The sequence below is a fragment of the Mytilus galloprovincialis genome, chromosome 3 (genome assembly GCF_965363235.1).
Source record: "Mytilus galloprovincialis chromosome 3, xbMytGall1.hap1.1, whole genome shotgun sequence".
NCBI classification, from domain to species: Eukaryota; Metazoa; Mollusca; class Bivalvia; order Mytilida; family Mytilidae; genus Mytilus; species Mytilus galloprovincialis.
Window position 1 is genome coordinate 97,525,665 of NC_134840.1, and position 16,916 is coordinate 97,542,580.

General features: G+C 32.6%; 1 protein-coding gene and 1 long non-coding RNA gene across 2 annotated transcripts in view; both read right to left on the reverse strand.

Moving 5' to 3' along the window:
- The window catches only part of LOC143069494 (uncharacterized), a 213,191-nt gene that overhangs the window by 76,209 nt on the left and 120,066 nt on the right, over positions 1–16,916 (reverse strand). The window lies entirely within an intron of this gene.
- LOC143069493 (uncharacterized) lies at positions 1,052–14,978 on the reverse strand. The gene is made up of 3 exons (XR_012976418.1): positions 14,074–14,978; positions 1,743–2,070; positions 1,052–1,398 (listed from the first exon to the last, which is right to left on the reverse strand). It is a non-coding gene; the product is annotated as an uncharacterized LOC143069493 (long non-coding RNA).

The following is a 16,916-nucleotide window of genomic DNA, read 5'->3' on the forward strand; positions in this document are numbered from 1 at the left end:
GTGGGAAAACATCCATACAGGAAGATAACACATTCGTGAACACTTAACAATATTGGGGAAATTTCCCCACATGAAAATAATCTTTAAAACAAGCTGTGTAATTGGTCATTTTCTATGTCGAAGAAATATAAAATATACATGGAATGGGGAAATGTCCCCATTATGTGTATTTATCCATTTCTACAGCATTTTGCAAAGATTTACTTTCCGTCTAAAAATGTCAATCTTGAATATAAAAATGACGAACATTTATCAGGTGAAGCTTGGAAAATCAGTGTGATTCTCAATGCACTTTTCGACTGATTTTTTTTTATATTGCAAACAAGTCAAGCTAATGAAAATACTGCTTTAAATTCTTTTTGCAAAGTTAGATAGCGGGCCTTAGATTTGAAGGTCATAATTAACACTAACTAATGTACATGTGCAAGACTTTAAATGACTTTGAAACATTCAAATACGAAATAAAAGATGAATCTTGGTGATTCGCACTGTCCAGTTGGAAATAAATATGCATATTCAGGACAAGAACAAGTTAATGTAACATGAAAAATAACTTTACTTTTCACTTGAACCACACGCAGAGTCGGATTTTCAACAAGCTAATTCATAAAGGAGGAGTAAAAGATACCAGAGGGACATTCAAACTCATAAATCGAAAGTAAACTAACGCCATGGCTACAAAAGAAAAGACAAACAATAGTGAGGAAGAAACGTCAAAGAAATTAAAACCTACAAGCAACACGCATCCCACCAAAAGCTTGGGGTGATCTCGGCAACTCCGAAAGGGAAGAAAATACTGCTTCACATGTGACAACCGTCACGTTGTTCATAAGATAACAGTCCACCGAAACGGACTTGCATTATCACTTCGAGCCAATCAATCCTTTGATCAAACTCCTTCATGCTGCGTGCTAAGCGGAGAAGCAACAAATACAAATTCTAAAGTCTCCGTTTTCATCCAGCTGGGTTCCAAACTACGACCTCTCGCACTCGGGGTGATCACGCTACCACGTATTCGTGTATCCATCAAATTAAAGGAAAGTAAACGAGATAGAAATCAATGTTTTTTCAAGAGAAAACATAATTACAAACTGTTTAATGTCAGTACAGCACAAGTAGAAAATTTAAACTCTTGAAAATTACATATTAAAGCATGCACATTATTTTGAATAAAACATAATTGTACTGTTGCTGTTGAATCCATATGTTGTTCAACTGCTAGGTAAAATAGCCACAACAAATATGATACCTCATGTATATAACAAATCAAATCAAAAAAGAAAATGAGTTCTATTAGTTCCTGTATTATAGAATAAAATATCTGTTTCTTTTGACATATATAGCCATATACATATGAGCTATATATGGTGCGTCTAGTTGTCATGTTCTTCGTATTTCCTGAAAATACATAAAAAAACAACGATTGATTTCGACCTTAAATGTTGTTAGTTGATGATTAAAGAAAAACAAATAAATATTATAAAGTAGTCAATTACCGATTTCGAGTTGAGTTTGCTAATAAAACGTCCAGATGTTTTGCTCAAATGAAAAATATTTAATTTGAAAAGAAGATAAATATTTAGTTTTCTCAGTGATATTAGCAAGCAAAGACAACGCGTTTGACATTTGATCCGTGAAGAGACATTTCCAGTCATTAATTCCACTTTCAATTTTTTCGATAAATATTTTGTCAAAAACTGGCGTGGATACTTTTGGTACACCCTTTGGCAATTCTACTTCACCTTTATCGTTAAACATGAACATTCCACTTGTTGAAATCTTCCAAGGCCCCGCATGATTGGATTTGTAACACAGTTTAATCTTATTAGATACTTCATCCATTGTAAATCTATAATGTAATGGCTTGATATGTTTCCGTACATCAGCAATAAATGGTTGAAGCCAGTTCCTAATATCGTATTGCCAAATTAAGTTGCTTGGATTTGGTAAGAGATCCAAAAGCTCAGGGATTTTTATGCGTCATTTCGACGGAGGGAATCTACTATTTTGCTGAAAACCGGCGTCAATATCCTCATGTGTGTGTCCAACATACAGAAAAGAAAGGTGAACCTGCAAAAAAAAATATTTTCATAAAAAATTCTATCAAATTTTATATTGATTTATATTTTAAAACTGTCCGCATTACGATTCTTGTATGTGCATTCTTTTGCTAATTGTTTTGACATTTCTCTGAAGCAATATTGCGACAGTCATGATAGTGGATGTATGTGGAGTATTTATATATTACACTTGATACATTATTTCAGGGACGGTGTTCCATATCATGAATTCAGTTAGTCTAAAAATACGACGGGTGTCCCTCGAAGAGCTGTTAACCGAGTTTTCCGGTGGTATTGGAGTTACTTTATATTTTTATGTAATGGTTTGTCTTAGTTGTTTTACTGTTGAATATTGAGATGATTTATTTTAATCGACTTTTCATTATGATTCTCCGTCGGTATATTTTCTCGCTTTATTATATCTTATTCATCATGTTCATTTGGATACAGTTATTCATGTTAATACATAATGATACGACCCTTATAAAAATGGTAGGAGGAATCACCGATCAATTCAGAATGTGTCCTCAGTACACGAATGCCCCACTCGCACTTTCATTTTCTATGTTCAGTGGACCGTGACATTGGGATAAAAACTCTAATTTGGCATTAAAATTAGAAAGATTATATCATAGGGAACATGTGTACTAAGTTTGAAGTTGATTGGACTTCAACTTCATCAAAAACTACCTTGACCAAAAACTTTAACCTGAAGCGGGACAGACGGACGAACGGACGGACGGACGAACGGACGGACGAACAGACGAACGGACGAACGGACGCACAGACCAGAAAACATAATGCCCCTCTACTATCGTAGGTGGGGCATAAAAATACGTGTGTCCATTGTCATGATTGTATTCCCTGAATTTTTTTAGATAGGAATTCTATTATCTAACAGTAGTATGATTACTGTGGGCTATAAGATATCAAATGTCTACCTCTTGAAATACTTTTATGTGCATCAGTAACTCGCAAAACGATAAAACATATTTATTTTTGTTTTCCCGCAAGCAGTTGTCCGCTTGAATATACAATACTGGAGGCAACGTTCCACCCTGCAAAAATTATAATTCAAACCTTAAACATGTTATCTATTTATCTTGCTCATTCATTACTTGATGTGTCAAAACAGGAGTTTGTTGTCCACTAAATAGCTGTAGCTGACTAAAATAATTGCAGGTATATAATACTGCCTTAGCAAGTACAGTTGTTGTAAAACGTAGTTGTAATGTTTTCCCCCTTCTTGATGTGGTATGGTATATGCTATATTTGTAACATAACCGAATTAAACTTCGATATTAATTATGAAAAGACAAAATATTGGTTGAAATCCATGTTGCTTTTTGTATATCAAGATACATTGTATTAAGAATGTCCCAGACACCCGCAGAAGTCGACTTAAACACATACGTATGCATGTAAACACATATAAATTTTTCATAGATTTTATATTCAATTATAATGCAAAATATTCTATAAGAATACTAAACCACCGAGGCTGTACCATTTTAGTAGGCTTGACTTCTAACAGATAACAAAAAAAAAAAATGATATTTCTTTTTTTATGTCTCTTCATGATTAACCATGAACTTAATATGTAGTTCATCCTTAAAGTGGAAAAGTAAAGATAATCGGTTTAATAGATATTACTATCTAGTAATAGCATAATTTAGTCAGTCATAATGTGAATCTTTTCAGTCAATATAATTATGTATGCACAAAACTGATAATCTGTGTATCGCACTATTTCGGATCATTTCTACTGAGGGCTATTTGAAATTTTCTAGTTTGAATTGTTCTATATTTGCATTGTTGTTTTGTAATATTTATAGCTGATTATGGACATTGATTTTACTCATTGTTGAAGGCTGTGTGGTGATCTATAATTGTAATTTTTGGTGGCATTGATCTCTTGTCACATTCCAGCACTCTGCAATGGTGGTTTCTATAAATTTATCATTTATGATTATGAAAAACATGCTTTTCTATTTCAAATAAATCAATACAAGTAAAGGCAAAGGCAGAGATAATCGTGTGTAAAATAGCAGAACAAATGTGTCGTCAAATAAAATAATCATTGTAAATGACATTAAAACAATGACATGATTAAACAATTCCTAAATAATTAAATTAACCTATACTGAGCCAAAAAAGTTTAGCAACACTTTTTTTTTAAATTTTTTTTGGTTGTTTCTGGATTTTTTTTTAATAAACATCATTGATACAATCCTTAGTATTACCTGTATTTTTAAGCAGTCGTACTTTTTTCCAGGTGATTGATTTTGCGCCATTTTAGCTTTGCGCGTGTAATTGATGTTTTACCTTCTGCACCTGTACTTTTAAGACGAAATTTAATTTGTTTTTGCACTAACGTTCAGAAACACACCATTGGTAAGAAAAACACATAAACGTTTGAAAAAATTGCATGGGGCGTCAACCAGGCCTCTCCGAAAATGACCGTCAGATGGCTCTTGGAATGGTTGATGCTTGCATGAGTGTTACTGACGTAGTAGATCGATTTAATGTGCATAAGTCAACAGTTTATAGACTAAAAAACAGTTATCAACAAATTGCAACAGCACTGGATAGGTCAATATGTCGTAGACCAAAAACAACCATCGTCAAGGGAGGAGCGCTACATTCGCTTTACGTCAACACGGGACAAGTTTTTTGTGGCCACAACAGTAGTGCATTGACTAAGGGCAGCTGCTGGTGTGCCTGCAAATACTTAAGTGATGCCATGAAAGCATGGTCGAGAAATTGATTTTGAATAACACAATACTCAATTCCGCTTTTTGACCCTCTCGCGCTCCATACAAAAAATATTCTAATGAATATGCGTGTTAAACATACATTTTGCTTCTCACATGTCATAATTCATAAAAACAAATATGTAACTCATAAAAAAACGACAACCACTGAATTACAGGCTCCTGACATGGAACAGGCACATACATACATAATGGGGGGGGGGGGTAATCATGTTCGCGGGATCATAATCCTCCCCTAACCTGGGACAGTGGTACAACGGTACAAAATGAGAATGTATTTTGTGACTTTTCAAAAGTAATCCGTTTTTTCTTCTTTATCCTGTTCACTAGCCCAAATATATTTATTTTATTTTATTAAAGAAAACCGATATGCAATGACTTTGTAAACTATGCTCAACAGCAAAATAAACTGACCATTGCCATTTTTTTTAGAACATGTCTTAGGCAGCAACTATTTCATTTTCGGGGGGGGGGGGGGTGCAAACAATTGATTTTCCCATAAAACGACAAGACAAGACAAACTATTTTATTTTCTCAGTCATAAACGTGTACAATAGTACTGTAGCCTTTTTTCTCTCTCGAGCCTTTGAATGTTGATTTTAAGAACGAAACCGTATTAAAGAAAATGTAGTATGTTTTAGTAAAAAAAAATATAGGTTGCTGTTGCTTTTTTTAACGCAATTTGTACTTAATAAAAGTATCTCCCATGCCTATCAATTATGAAATAAAAAAAGTATCACGCAAAAAGTAGAAAATTCTTTTGAGGCCTATTAGGTCTGAGTAAACTATGTTAATTTTCCTTTTATGACAATGCAGAGTGAACGAAGCATCCAGTAATAAAACATATCGGCTGCACACATCGATCAATTAGATTAATCATAGTTTTAATTTTGAATACCATATTATCTTCATAAAATGTCTGTGCCAAAAAAAAAAAATCGTTTTATAACCCCAGCTTCATAGTGCGTGATTTATGACAACTTGCCGCTGGGTGCGTAAATATTAACACCGATGTGAAGTGCCTACTTCTTAAAGCTTTTATATAAACAAAATAATTAATGTATTTGTACATTTTGATTGGAATAGGTATATTAATATTTCTATCTGTTATTAAAGGTTTAACCACGATTATTGAGGGAAATCCTCTCGTTGTGAAAGTAGTTACTATCATGCGTGTTAAGGAATTTTTGATTCTCGGACTATCATTTTTTTCGACATTCGATTTTTATCTCAATATGAACAATTTTGTTTTTAAATCCTGTTATTTTCAATGGGAACCCACAATAATTATTTAAAAAGTTCTTGCCGCCTCCACCTCCACAAAAAATGAATGGTCAATGTCTAATATAAAATCATTAATAAAATGATATCGTAAGATATGCTTTAAGTTTACTCGGGGGTGGAGAGGAGGCACTTACTATCCAATGAGTGACAGGAATGGGCCGCTGGAATAGGTTAAAATTTCTTTCTACATGATATATAATAGTTGATAAATTCAAATATCAATTATGGGTTCATATTATCACTTGCTTGGTAATATCAGAAGTATCTGAAACAAATCAGATGCCAGTATTTATTTTTAATGCGGTTAATTTGACCACAGTCGACTTGTAAATGCATTAGCTATTTGTCAAACTAATTAATCTCTATTATTCTAATGTAGTATTTCCACTGATGCTAGTCATAGATGCTATAAATCCGATTATTTTGACATTTGCACCTAATTACCATATCCAAATGTTTGTATACATGAAACACTATACCATTGATCAGTGGCAGATCCAGAATTTTTCACAAGCCGGGGCCCACTGACTGCCTAAGAGGGGGCCCGCTCCGGTCCTGATTCAGTAATTCCCTAAATCATAATCAACCAAATTTAGCATCAGTAGTCAGAGCTCATGTTTTGTCTGTTATTGTGTATATATAAGCCGACCCTAAACAAAATTTACTTACTTAGTACTTACTTTTCTTAATCTTACGTATACATGTATGGGTTATATTTAGTTTTTAAAGATCATTAAAACCGAATATTTTTTTTTGTTTCGATTTGTTTTGTTGTAATAATTCACTACGTCAATTGATAAAAAGCATCAATATAAATACAAACATGTTTAACCCCGCCGCATTTTTGCGCCTGTCCCAAGTCAGGAGCCTCTGGCCTTTGTTAGTCTTGTATTATTTTAATTTTAGTTTCTTGTGTACAATTTGGAAATTAGTATGGCGTTCATTATCACTGAACTAGCATATATTTGTTTAGGGGCCAGCTGAAGGACGCCTCCGGGTGCGGTAATTTCTCGCTACATTGAAGACCTGTTGGTGACCTTCTGCTGTTGTTCTTTTATTTGGTCGGGTTGTTGTCTCTTTGACACATTCCCCATTTCCATTCTCAATTTTATTTCACATGATTTAGACGTTATAATAACCCCTATCTAATAATTTCACTTTGACATTAGTTTAATCGTTTATTGATTTGTTATGGCCACTTATATTTCTTATTTGCCGTATTGCTTCACCTATAATAAATCCTCGGAATACATGCTGTGATTGACAGCTACTTTTGTATTTCTGTGTGTATAGATATAATAATTAGTTTCTTTAAAATGTATTTCAAGGTCAAGAATGCCAGGTGTTGTAAATTATCAATTTTTACAGCGGATGAGGGCATTCCGGTGTATTGCTATCGCCTAGATTTCCATTACGTAATATTCGTTTTGGTTTTTTGAACCGATCTATAAACATGATGAAGACATCATCAAGTGCAAACTTATATTCCTTATCGCTTGTTAAAAATCCATTTCTTCAATGAATACTCATCACATACTTTTTTTAAAAAGATAAATTAATAATATTAAAATGTTTTGTTATACGTATAAACATTTAATGAAAAATCTTTCAAAATAAATGTGCACACGCATGCGGTGGAATATCTCAAGAACGTTTGCAATCTTAAGCAACGATAACTCAACCATGCACTAGCACTGCACTATTATTAATATAGAAGAATAGAATGATATACAATGAAAATACATGTAACTGTAATATACAAGTATTATATACTATATAACAATAATATACCTGAGTAATTATACGGATTTGTATCACGTACTTCAATATAATAGTCATTACGGTGAGGATGAATTCCCTGTCATTAATTTATCTACGCACGAACTTGTCCAAGAAAAAAATTATATCTGCACATAAAACCTCATTTTCAGGTATAGATATGGGTTTTTTTCTGAGACAAGTGCTTCTTGGACCATTCACAAGAACTTGCGGTCATCCGATTTTCAGTATTTCAGTACTTTGGTTTCATTCTTCGAACAGAACCCTGCATAACTGGATAATTTTGGGTCAAGGGAAAACGTTACGTAGCCCTAAGCAATAAACCATACAGACCTCATTTCGTAGCATATTATGTTGAAGTAGATTTCATATTATAACTTAGATATTTTAGTTAAATACAATGACGATGATGGCGGCCTAAGGCTCTTCGCGGTTTTATTTTGTATTTGTTTTTGTGCAGTAGTGTTGTGTTCAATTGAAATAACATATATTGTATACTGAGCATGTTTAGTGAGAATATAAAAAAGAAGATGTGGTATGATTACCAATGACACAACTATCCACAAAATACCAAAATGACACAAACATTAACAACTATAGGTCACCGTACGGCCTTCAACAATGAACAAAGCCCATACCGCATAGTCAGCTATAAAAGGCCCCGATAAGACAATGTAAAACAATTCAAACGAGAAAACTAACGGCCTTATTTATGTAAAAAAATTAATGAAAACAAATATGTAACACATAAACAAACGACAACCCCTGAATTACAGGCTCCTGACTTGGGACAGGCACACACATAAATAATGTGGCGGGGTTAAACATGTTAGTCATGTTAGTAACTCCGGAAATAATTATACTGAATCTGATCGTTCATGTAAATCATGAAACAAGACATTGAGGAATTAGCAGATGGGAATTTGTTGGGATAAACTTCAGATTTTGCGGTCATTAGTTATCTCGTACATTACTTAATAACTATCATGCAATCGTTGGTCATTTTATTTTCTCAGGAGGATTGATTACTACACAAATTGTCTGTTCACTACTGCATGGCTATGTAAATATTTCTAAATTAATAAACTATGGCATGAGAAATAAATCATACATGCAGAATACTTGCAGTTTTAATAAGTTAAATATTGTTTCTAGATAAACATTGTGGTCAAATCTATAGAGACAAATAAACTTATGACGCTTGAAAATAAAAAAAAATCGCAAAGGCTTCAACGGAATAGTGATTTCTGTTGTCATTTTGAAAGCGTAATGTTGACTGTAAAATTGAATCCATGCATTTATCTGTAAAATACCGAATTACCAAAAGGATCAAACCATTTCTGTATTTACTATTTCATGACTTTGGAGATTATATTTTATCAAAGTAGCATTATATACCATGGAGTTTACAAAAGTATAATGTTAAAAAAAATTACCTAAACTTACTAAAAACGTATAATGTGTTATTTGTTCTTATTAATTTTGTTCACTATTTCTCCTTTAACAAACTAAAAGCACGAAAAGAGGCTTATAAAGATAGAAATATATATATTGTATTCAAACATTTATTATTCAACAAAAATTTAGAGTCACTCACTAAATTTTGAGGTAAATCATGACTGAAAACTGTAACAATAGCCTTTTATTGAATTATCAATTGTTTAGCAATATAAGGTCTTTAAGTTAGTCTGAATATGTATATCAATTAAAAAAAACATTCAGATTGTAGTTTGGTCATGAAACTACGGTGGCAGAATGCGAACATGAAAGAAAAAAAAATATGTTGTTCCCTCATGATACTATGTCGTTCCTTCAAGATGATATGTCCTTCCCACAAGATAGCTATCTCGTTCCCTCAAGATGCTATGTCGTTCACTTAAGATACTATGTCGTTCCCACAAGATAGTTATCTCGTTCCCTCAAGATAATATGTCGTTTCCTCAAGATATTATGTCGTTCCCTCAGGATACTATGTCGTTCCTTCAAGATGTTATGTTGTTCCCTCAAGATGCTATGTCGTTCCCTCAAGATACTATGTTGTTCCCTCAAGATGTTATGTCGTTCCCTCAAGATACTATGTCGTTCCTTCAAGATGTTATGTTGTTCCCTCAAGATGCTATGTCGTTCCCTCAAGATACTATGTTGTTCCCTCAAGATGTTATGTCGTTCCCTAAAGTTATTATGTCGTTTCCTCAAAATACTATGTTGTTCCCTCAACATAGTTTTAACATTGTATTGATATTGCTATGTTGAGGGAACGAGATAACTATCTTGAGGGAACAACATAGCATCTTGAGGGAACGACATATCATCTTGAGGGGAAAACATCGTTTCTTGAGGGAAAGACATAATATCTTGAGGGAACGACATGATCTCTTGAGGGAACGACATATCATCTTGAGGGAACAAGATGACTATCTTGGGGGAACAACATAACATCTTGAGGGAACGACATATCATCTTTAGGAAACGAGATATTTATCTTGTGGGAACAACATAGTATCTTGAGGGAACGATTTGAAAGATCGTCGAGTCCAGTTCGTAAAATGTATGCATTTGTTTTTTGAATGAAGTAAAGCGTTTCCAACGAGTTTTTAAATCTAAATTATTTTTAAACAATCTATTATAGCTCCATTCGATCATATTTTTCATCTCGATATCCCTTAATTTTATTCAATATATATATTTTCAAAATACAGAAAAGAAGATTAAGTTTTGTTGAATCGACCATGAGTATAGTATGTGATATTTTTTTCTCATTGTTAAAGACCTACGGGTAGCCTGTAAATCCTTACGACCGCTTTATTGTAATGCTTTTTGCGCCACTTTGCACACAATGCAGTGATTTGGTATGTTAAATCTACGCAAAAAAAAACAAACCCAACAACATTTAACTTAGAATAACTATTTTATAACACTAATTTTAAAAAACGTGCATACATAAAAGTAATAGTTATGAAAAAAAACATGTCGTCATATATTTATTCTTTACATGTAATATCTTCATCAGTCGTTCTGTTCATTTTTTTTTAAATACTGTGCCATGTCACACATCAGATCTAGACTAATTACTATAAAACATCCCAAAAAGTAATTATGCTGTTTTACCATGATACTATATAGATAAAATTTCTCTGAAAAAAGTTTAATACCGTAAATAAAAGTTAGTTTTCTTACGCTTTTATTTTGTATGTGTCTGATAGCTAGCACAGTATTACATGTATTATGCATCATAGATGGTTGTTTAATGGAAATAGTTTTAAAGTCGAAAATAGTAAACCACTCATATATACACTAGCTTTCATTCATTTTATAACACGGATATCATTTAATATTAAACGTTTCCGGGCAGTTGAAGAATCAAACCACATGGGATCTTTCTTGTGTAGCTGAATAAAGGAGTGGTGTAGTGCATACACCTTTCAGATGATGTAAAATGTAAAACCAATTGACAAGTCGATTACTAGTTATTGTATTGATATATGTCAGAGATAATATAGTTTCTAATGAACGAACGAATCTCTGTAAATGTAAAATTACTGATCTTTATCTGCGATGAAAACTCAAGTTAAAGCTTGTAGTAAAAATTATAACAACATTACCACATCTCGCGTCTGAGACAGTAAACATATTATGATACAAACACAAGCTATTTTATCGTAATCATAAATAAACAATTATGTATACTAGTATACAAAAATCTGGAAAACCAGATAGGTTCATTATACATGCACCTAAACTGGCCATTCGTTAAAGAGCGGAACAAATGAATACCATGTAATACTCTATGCTTATTCGTATTTATACATTAATTCATAAAAATCGTTTGTAAGTGAGTAAAGCGTTTTTTAAGCGTCTTAGGATGTTTATTCATGTTGTATTTAGGATTTTTGCAAGATATTCGGAATCCTCTGGGGTTTTTTTTATGTACTTTCCCAAAATATTTTGCCCGCTAACCCCTACTTTTATATATTTTCATAATGTTATTACACAAAGTTCTATTTAAAAATCTAATAAAATCCTTGTTATTTTTTTTAAAGTTTTTGTAAGAAAAAAGGTGCAAATGTTAAATGTATGAAAAATATAGAGAGAATGATTTCCCGCCAAATTTTCAATGCCCTTTTTTTTTTATATTAGCTCACGGATGATTTTGGCAGTCTAATTGTTTTACCTTTATTCCTCCTTTATTCATAACCATTCTTATTTTTATCTTAACTGTTGCTGTGTGCAAATTAAGGACAACCGATAGACAAATGCAATAACATCAATAATTTAAGACCTCATTAAAGATTAAAACAAAATTAAATTACATTAGACACATTTAAAACTTGACGGTGTCACCGTCAAGTTTTAAATGTGTGGAAATGTGTCCTATCGAATAAATAGAATAGAAGAGAAGAGAAGAGAGGCAGTGGTGGATCCAAGGTTTGAACCCCCTTTTTTTGGACGATCAATGCATTTGAATTGGGACATGTAGTTGGACCCCCTCCCCTTTTTTTTGTCGTGGGTCATGAACCCCCCTATTTAAAATGGCTGGATCCGCCCATGAGAAGTTTAAATCGGGGTTACATAAACATTACAAACATAAGCTTGGCAGTACTAGTAGAGTTTCGTATCAACATTGCTACCTTTCCAATTTAAAAACATTAGCATAATAAATATCTTTATCACGCTTAAGGACCATAGTCAACTTCATGTGCTATATTTGACTTTTTAAGATATACGCATTTAAAAGATGATATATTCTAAATGTACACACGTTTTATGCTCTTAGATAGCAAAATTATTTTGTGATGACTTTAGCCATTATTGAAAGCCCTGTCAGTAACTTTTGCAATTTAGCAATTTTAGACAACATAGACATTCTATCGTCTTTATTCATTGCAATGGGAAAAAAGAAAATGTTCTGTACCGTTGACAGTACTAGAATCACATACTATACATATGTATTCTGCGTGCAGAGGTATCAGGATGCATCTGTCTAGTTATATTTGTAAAATGTTAGGGAGCTACCATTTGATTTTTATGTGGGGGGGGGGGGGGGGGGGGGGGGGGCTAGAAAAATCTTGTCCTGCATTTTTTTTTTAGTTTTAATCTCTGTCCTGCCTTTTTATTTTTCACTTTATCCGGTCCTGCTTTTTTTTTCTTAGTTTATCCTGACTTTTTTTACATAAATTGTCATCCTGCCTTTTTTTTTTAACTCAAAACTCCTGTCCTGCCTATTTTTTTCAAATTTCATCCTAGCACCCCCCCTCCCCCCTCCCCCCCCCCCATAAAAATCAAATGGAGGATCCCTTATCTAGTATAAGATGCATCTGTCTGTTCTATTTGTAAAATGTTATCTAGTATACGAATAAATACGTTGCCTTGAAGGATACTTAATAATGGACAGCTATACAGTATAAACTGCTACTTTTTTGTATTTCAAAAACATGCAACTAAACGTTAAGCATGCAATTATCAGTTAATCGATCAATTTTTAAATAAAGTTAAACGGTGTTTGTATATTCGCTTATATTATATTTCCTTTATCCTGCAATCAGCCAACTATTGTACAAACAACAGGTACACTAATATTTTTGTTGTTGCTTTATTTCTACTTGTTCAAATTAATGTTCTGTTGTCCGACTTCCATATTGAACGAGCGGTAATGCGGATATTCCTTTTTTTACGTAACAGTTAATTTTTGGGGTCCGCGTTAAGCTACATGTCAAATTCTTTGAAAAATAAGGGACACATTTTTTAGATTTTATACAACTAAAATTTCAAGTGAATGGTGTAAATTTCAGGATAAAAATAATATACGTTTATTTTCGGAGAAAACAAATATAATTACTTGCTACGAGTCTGAGAAAAGCTCGGCGAAGTTAGTTTTTCGTCATGTTTCGAATGCTCATACACATAAGTTGTATATTTTCCGACAATGTACATATATCATATATCTATCACACTCGGGGAGAAAATAGATACATGCGTGGAATGAAAAATGTGCTAAAAATATACACGTTTGCAATATTGGAAATTCCTTTGTGGTTTTAAGGAATGGTAATACTTGTTTTACGCACTTGAACGTAACCTTTATTGCTTTTTTTCATAAAGTGTATATCATATTATGCGTACATTCGCCATGATAACGATTTTAATTTGAAAATAAGTTGAAATAAAATTATACATACCTGTCCCTTTTCTGTCTCATCTTCGCTGTCGCTAAATACGGCATCGGATATCATAAGCATTGAAAGAAATAAAAAGAACACATTTTAAATTAGGAAAACCATGGTGGAATTATAAAATCGACGATTATTTCAAAGTACACATCTAGACCGATGTGGGCGTGTCAAATACCGGCTGTTTTCAAGAGAAGGGTCAAATTTTTACTGTGATTGACATGCAGGCTAGGGTGAGAAGTATAAATTAGTGTGAACATATTATTAATTAAACACTCATTGGTAGGATATTCATTATGGCAAGTTGGGACATTGTATTAAACAGTGGTGATTTTTATCTTGTGCTTGGACGTTTCAAATGGGGAAAAATAAAATATATCATACCTGGAGGATTAGGATTTTTTTTAAAAGGTACTGTAGCTTAAGTTAACTTAGTCTTGGCTTATGCCAATGCAGAAAAAAATGAGAACGATTCTTTTTTATAATTTCACATTTTTCTAATTTAAAATTACATTTTTCAATACATTTTGTAGTTTTGATTGACAATTATTTTTAGCGTTTGGGCAATCAAAAGCTGACATCCACTATAATATTATAGCCAAAAGTGATGAAAGTTGCATTAAACACCAACAAGTAATCAATAAATCTTATAATTTCAACAGTTCATTAAAATTCACTTTCAAGAAAGTACATTTTGCTTGGTTTCAGTTATTGTTTTAGAAATGTTAAAGACTTTAAACGTCATTATCCACCAGGGTGCGATAATGACCGGAAATGGTTCAGTACTGGTCATGTGTTAACGAGAAATTTTATTTTTCTTAATTGACGAATTTAACAGGTTTTCTTTTTTAGATCACCTGGCCCAAAGGGCCAAGTGAGCTTTTCCCATCACTTTGCGTCCGTCGTCCGTAGTCGTTAACTTTTACAAAAATCTTCTCCTCTGAAACTTCTGGGCCAAATTAAACCAAACTTGGCGACAAACATCATTGGGGTATCTAGTTTAAAAACGTGTCCGGTGACCCGGCCAACCAACCGAGATGGCCACCATGACTAAAAATAGAACATAGGGGTAAAATGCAGTTTTTGGCTTATAACTCAAAAACCAAAGCATTTAGAGCAAAATTAATCTGTTTATCAGGACAAGATCTATCTGCCCTGAAATTTTCAGATGAATCGGACAATCCTTTGTTGGGTTGCTGCCCCTGAATTGGTAATTTTAAGGAAATTTTGCTGTTTTTGGTTATTATCTTGAATATTATTATAGATAAAGATAAACTGTAAACAGCAATAATGTTCAGCATAGTAAGATTTACAAATACGTCAACATGAACGAAATGGTCAATCGACCCCCTGAGGAGTTATTGTCCTTAGAAGTCATTTGTAAATTTTTACTAACATTTTCCACTGCAACTACTAGGCCAAGTTCATTATAGATAGAGATAATTGTAAGCAGCAAGAATGTTCATTAAGTAAGATGTACAATCACATTTCCATCACCAAAACACATTTTTGTCATGAATCCATCTGCTTCCTTTGTTTAATATTCACATAGACCAAGGTGAGCGACACAGACTCTTTAGAGCCTCTAGTTTCATTTTGTTTCAAAATAGTCTACTATAAAAGATACATTAAAAATAATAATGAAGGCAATATATGCATTACCGAAAAGATCAAATCTAGAAGCTTAGTTATAGCACTATATACATGATATATAATAATGACTTTTGTGTTATAGCCAATTATTTTAACATCTAAAATAGATGTAGCAAGAAATGATCAACAATACGCAATTTGCACATAAGTTACACATACTCAAATTATCAGTAACAGGATGAGTTTTACCAATATTTTACGTTTTTAAGGAAATGCGAATGCGAAAGCTATCCACCAGAGTTCAAAGCATTAAATTGGTAGTAAGCTAACTTTTCCTATAATCTTGAAAACTACAATAGCTAGAAAAATTTAAAAGGTGAAACAATTTTTAAGAAAAGGAAGTCAGATATTAATTCATTTATGTTGTTGTAAAATTGGCATTGATGCAATTGTACTTTTAACTATATTTGACTACAAATATTTGCCTTGAAATGGGTAGATACGTTTGCCCTTAAAATGTCCGATGTAATTGCGTCCTAGATTTTGGCGTCCTAAATACATGATATACATCAATTCGCAAAGCATATATTTTTTTCTAAATATAACTGAACGCGATCAGGTTCAAGGCTTTATGGTTTTTGCTAATACTAATCTTTATTGCAAAATTACACCTATAAGGGTCAAGCAATACATTTCGTTGACTTATTTGAATATTTCAGGTTTTATGAGTGGATGGAGAGGTTCAAAGTGTTCAGCTTAAAGATTTCGATACACAGAAATCCTTATTTAAAGACCAGTTCAAAGGGACTTTATTTTCAAGATCAACCTTCTTAAAGGCGTGGAATCATATTCGTGGTAAGACTTTTGTTCATTTGTTAGTCATTGAACATGTAGAAATTAAATGGTAGCTTCCTTAGTAACACAAATAGATAAAAATAAATAGATTAATTTAATTCTTGAATTTGACAGCAATACAAGAAAAAATAAAATGACCTGGGATTTAGTAAGCTTAATATATATCTAAGATAGCTACATAGTTTGATGAAAATCCAAGTTGATTTGAAAAGGTTATAAAAAAAATTAAAGATGCCTATCTGAATTTATATAATAATTTTAATTTTTACCTATTGTAAAATTAAATTCTTTCATTTCACAGCAATAAAATAAACTACCTAATAAGCTTGAATTTTGTAAGATCAATATTTAATTTAGTTAGATGGGCTGATTTACACCAGTCAAAACTAAATTTGAAGGTCAAG